Source organism: Canis aureus, chromosome 13, assembly GCF_053574225.1.
Source record: "Canis aureus isolate CA01 chromosome 13, VMU_Caureus_v.1.0, whole genome shotgun sequence".
NCBI lineage: Eukaryota > Metazoa > Chordata > Mammalia > Carnivora > Canidae > Canis > Canis aureus.
This window is the reverse complement of record NC_135623.1, coordinates 67659401-67664672: the sequence shown is the minus strand read 5'-3', so window position 1 is coordinate 67664672 and position 5272 is coordinate 67659401. Positions and strand designations below refer to the sequence as shown.

Below are 5272 nucleotides of genomic sequence, written 5' to 3'. Positions count from 1 at the left end.
CGGGGCAGCGGGCTGGGCGGGGCAGCGGGAGGTCCCCGCGGGATCGAGCTCCGGGGCAGCGGGCCGGTGCAGCGGGAGGTCCCCGCGGGAACGAGCTCGGGGTGCAGCGGGCCGGGCGGTGCAGCGGGAGGTCCCCGCGGGAGCAGCTCGGGGTGCAGCGGGCCGGGCGGTGCAGCGGGAGGTCCCCGCGGGAGCGAGCTCCGAGGCAGCGGGCTGGGCGGGGCAGCGGGAGGTCCCCGCGGGATCGAGCTCCGGGGCAGCGGGCTGGGCGGTGCAGCGCGAGGTCCCCGCGGGGGCGAGCTCCGGGGCAGCGGGCCGGGCGGTGCAGCGGGCGGCGCAGCCTCACAGTCCGCGCGGGCTCCGGGGAGGTTAATGATCACCTCCCCCGAGGCTACTGGGCTGCGGCGGAGCCTCCCGCCCCCCCTTTATTTCCATAAGCAAATACCGGTGAGCGAAAGCGGGGGCTGAGCCTGGGGGAGGGAGCCCGCAACTCCACCTGGACGCGGAGAGATGTGTGGACCCAGGCAGGCTCCCTCCGCCCCCCCTTTGCATCTGCTGAAACTGGGCTTTGCCATATTGATCCCACGAGCGGAAATCAATCGAAATGACAGGAAGTCTCTCTTTTGTCCTTTTCCGAAGGAACTCTGGCCGAAAGGCTTTCTCCCTCCCAGACCCGCTGCCAAGGGGTGCTTCTTCGCTCCCAGTCGCTAAATTGCCTCCTGTGTGCGGCTTTCTATCAATCAGCATTCCTGAGGTTTGAGAATGTTCCGAAATAAATCTGAAAAAAATGTTTATCTTTTGACTTCGCAAAGTGCGATTTAAAAAGTAACGGGGATCGCTTCCATCTGCAATACCATCCAGGAGTTTTTTAAAAGGAGGTTTAGGGAAGCCACAAACTCATGAAATCTGTGTTCTGTTTAGAAAATGTATATGTGGTGGGACAGCAGCCTAACGCATCTCAGACACAGAAACGAGACATGGGGAAAACAAGTCCTCCGATCACCTCCTGCTAAATTCAGAAGACCCAGGAACCGTCTAGTATTGCCTCTGCACACATGCCCTGAGATCTTCTGAAGCATTTTCTTGCCAGGGGGTAGCTGTTGCAAATGGAAATCACTGTCCTCACTAACGGAAAGAATAGTATAGATACACTCTGGGGTGCAAGTACAGCCAAACTACCAAATCTAAAGCCTGGGCAACTTGTTCCCAGTGGCCAGGCATTCTAGTGCATTTTCCTTCTCTAGGTCCAGATGCATAATCTTGGGCTTCCAGAGATTTGAAATTAATGCATGATTTGTCCTACAAGTCAAGTCACTCTGTAAAATTCCCTGCCTGCCTAATTATCATGCACTTTATAACAGGCAATAGCATACAGAAATTCTTCAAGTCACTTAAAATCCAAAGACTATTTGCCCATCTGATGACTGGAAACATAACATTAAAGGGTACTGCATTCCTGTGCTACATTTGTACATCGCTTTGCAAAATCAGTGAAATACAAGAGTTTGGACTCACGATATAAAAGTGCATCGGGGAGTCTGGCTGGCTCAGTTGGAAGAGCTGCGACTCTTGATCTTGGGGTCATGAGTTCAAGCCACCCCACTGGGGATTACTTGAAAATAAACTTAAAAAAGTAGTAAAAGATAAAAGTGCATCATGAGTAGCAAAGGGTTTGTTCAAGTTGTCACTTCCCCTTCAAAATTCTCAGTAGAGCATATTGGAAAACAGCAAGCTAACAAAATTGAGTGTTAAACAAAACAACAGGAGACCAATATAGATTTTGACAATATAACTTCAACTTTACGGCACCTGGGTGGCACAGCAGTTGAGCATCTGCCTTTGGCTCGTGTCATAATCCTGGGGTCCTGGAATCAAGTCCCCCTTGGGCTCCCTGCATGGAGCCTGCTTCTCCCTCTGCCTGTGTCTCTGCACCCCCTCTCTGTGTCTCTCATGAATAAATAAATAAAATCTTTTTAAAAAGGAAGAAAAAAACCTTCAACTTTAAGTATATTCAAAGGAATAATAGTTTTCTTTAGGATAAAATAGTGACTACCACAGACTGCATATATCAATTAAAATTTTTTATATTTCATTACCAGATGATAAATAACGAACTCCTAGAATATGGCCAATAAAAGCCAAGCACTGTGGAAGATATATGACATCTCCACTGATCAGGATACAGTGAAGTGTTGTATTTGTCATATAACTACTTTGGGGCACCTGGCTGGTTCACCCCATAGAGCATGCGACTCTTAATCTCAGGGTTGTTAAGGTCAAGCCCCATGTTGGGTGTAGAGATAACTTTTAAAAAAAGTCTGTCGTATAACTACTTTGAAGATCAATTTTCTCATTTCAAAAAATTTATACAAAATACTAGGTTTTCCACCTGTAAGAGTTATAAGATAATGTAGAACATTTATAAAACTTAAGATATTGCTTATTTATATATTTAAATAGTATTCTTTCCAAAACAACTTAAGGAAGAAGATGATGGTAATAGTTATTATATTTAAGCAGTTGTTTTGGGGAACGCAATAATAAAGTGTTATAAAGGTGATGGGCAAAATGAAATGCTAGACATTGAAGAATAATGACGTGGGATCCAGCATTTCTATGGAATGCGGGTCACCAGTGGTGGTAAATCATTCATATTGAACAACCAGACTGAAGAAATCTCAGTAGCAAAATGATTAGTGAAAACAATGCAAGTGGCCCTGCAAACAGTGCTTGTAGCCAGCTCCTAGTTGAAAAGGATGAATCATCTTTGTTTCTGTGAACAGAAACCCCCACTTTACCACCCCCTATAGCACAGGTCAGGTTCCTGTGAGTGAGCCAAGCCCTGCCCTTCTGGGCCAGGTACCAGGCTAAGTGCATTGCTTACATTACTTCACTTAATCCTCCTTCCAACACTCTGAAGTACTCCTCCCTGTTTATTAGATGAGAAAATTATCAACTAAAGAGGGTGTGGTCTCCAAGGCTATGCCACTGGGAAGAGGAAGAAATGGAATTCAAATTTCATGAACTGAACTCTCAACCATTTTGCTTTCTTCCCCTCTAAGGCCCAAATCCTAGTTCTTATGATAATGGCCTCCTGAAGACATCACAAATAAATTAGGAACATACTTCTTGTACTGGATTGAATAGTGCCCTTCCTCCCCGAATTCATGTCAGCCTAGAACCTCAGAATGTGACCATGTTTGGAAAGAGGGTCTTTGCACATGTAAGTAGTTAAGATTGAGATCATACTGGAGTAGCTGGGCCCTAAATCCAAAAGACTGATGTCCTTATAAGAAAAAGGAAGAAAAAAAAAAAAAAAAAAGAAAAAGAAAAAGGAAGAGAGGGCACCTAGGTGGCTCAGCCGATTAAGCGTCTGCCTTGAGCTCAGGTCATGATCCCAGGGCCCGGGGATCCAGTCCTGTATGGTACTCTCTCATCGGTGGGGCCTGCTTCTCCCTCTGCCCCTGCTCATGCGCTCTCTTTCTCAAATAAATAAAATCTAAAAAGAAAAAAGGAAAAGAAGGAGAGACACAGGACACACAGGGACAAGGCCATGTTGCAGCAGAGGCAGAGATTGGATGTATGCTGCTATAAGCCTAGGAACACCAAGGATTGCCAGCAACCACCAAAAGTTAGGAGAGAGGCATAGAACATATTCTGCTTATTAGCTTTTATCTAATATAATTTAACTTTTTTTTTTTTTTTAAAAAAAGATGTTATTTATTTATTCATGAGAGACACACAGAGAGGCAGAGAGGCAGAGGGAGGAGAAGCAAGCTCCATGCAAGGAACCTGATGCGGGACTTGATCACGCCCTGAGCCAAAGGCAGACACTCAACCACTGAGCCACCCAGGCGTCCCTAATTTAACTTTTAAAAATAAATTAATTAAGTCTCCTCTATAAGCATTTTCTGATTCCTGCCAACTGAAAGTGATTTCAGTTCTCTTCGAGGGATCTGGAAAATTTCATTTAGTTATCATAGCCTTTTCACCACTGCAGCACTTAATGTCTCCCTATGGGCCATAGTACATTCATCCTGGTCTGACAGTTTCTTGAGGACATACGAATGCCTACAGAAATAAAAACTCCCTGAATGGAAAGACTTGTTCTTTTACTTTTTGATGTCTTCTCCAGAACCTAGAAATATTAAATATAGAAGCCATGAGATATTAAAAAATAAAGGGTTGAGAATTTAAAACCAGTATGGCTCCAGAGTGAATATTGGAATAAAGAATTGGAAATGTGAAAAATATACACCTGGAAAAGGTAAAAAGGAAAAAGAAATGAAACAAGTTCAGGAATTAATTAGAGCATTACTAGAATGGCAGTTTATGGAGATTGATCCAGATAAAGATAGAACAAGGTGTCTTTAAAGTCTGAAAAGGTGTGTTCTGTAACTAAGCTCTATGATCTGTGATAGACCTAATCTATAGAGTGTTAACTCCATGATGGCAGGAAATTTTACGTTTTTCTTCATTGCTGTATGTTCATTATATAACGTACTGGTTTGGGTTTCTTTTCTTTTCTTTCTTTCTTTCTTTCTTTCTTTCTTTCTTTCTTTCTTTCTTTCTTTCTTTCTTTCAGTAGGCTCCACACCCAATATGGGGTTTGAACTTCCCACCCAAGGATCAAGAGTTGCATATTCTGCTGTGAGCCAGCCAGATGCCCCATAAAACTTATCGTTAAATAAATGAATTAGTAAAATTGCACTCTATATAGTAAGGCAGATTTTTTTTTTAAAGACTTTATTTGAGAGAGAGAGAGAGAAAACATGAGAAAAAAAACCAAGGGGCAGAGGGAGAAGACTCCCTGCTGAGCAGGAAGCCTGATGTGGGGCCAGATCCCAGGACCTGAGATCATGACCTGAACTAAAGGTAGATGCATAACTGACTGAGCCACCGAGGTGCCCCAAGCAGATCTTAATAGTGTCAGAATCGGCTCTTGATTCCTGGTTAAGCACCTGCCTCTCTTTGCGGTGGGATTAACTCCTGCCCATGGATGGAAACATTTAAAACTGATCCTGATGGAGACAGACTACGGCTTTGTTGAGAGTCTGTCTTTGCAAGAGTGTTTTCTATTGGATTCCTATTTGCTCAGATGGTGTTGACTACCTTCTCCTAATACCTTGCCTAGATTTCAGCTATCTGCCCTCAGCCTTCTTTCATCCTGGTTTTCCATCTCTATGCTTTCTGATTCTTGCTGGATTTTGGACCAGCAAGATTGACCTCTGGTTTTGGTATACATTTTTCTTTTGGCCCTAGGTTCCATTTT

At 44.2% G+C, this 5272-nt stretch overlaps 1 pseudogene across 1 annotated transcript in view; it reads left to right on the top strand.

Annotated features, from left to right (window-relative positions):
• LOC144282649 (tripartite motif-containing protein 60-like) overlaps positions 1–5272 on the top strand; it is a 209574-nt pseudogene that overhangs the window by 55479 nt on the left and 148823 nt on the right. The gene's annotated exons all lie outside the window — the stretch shown is intronic.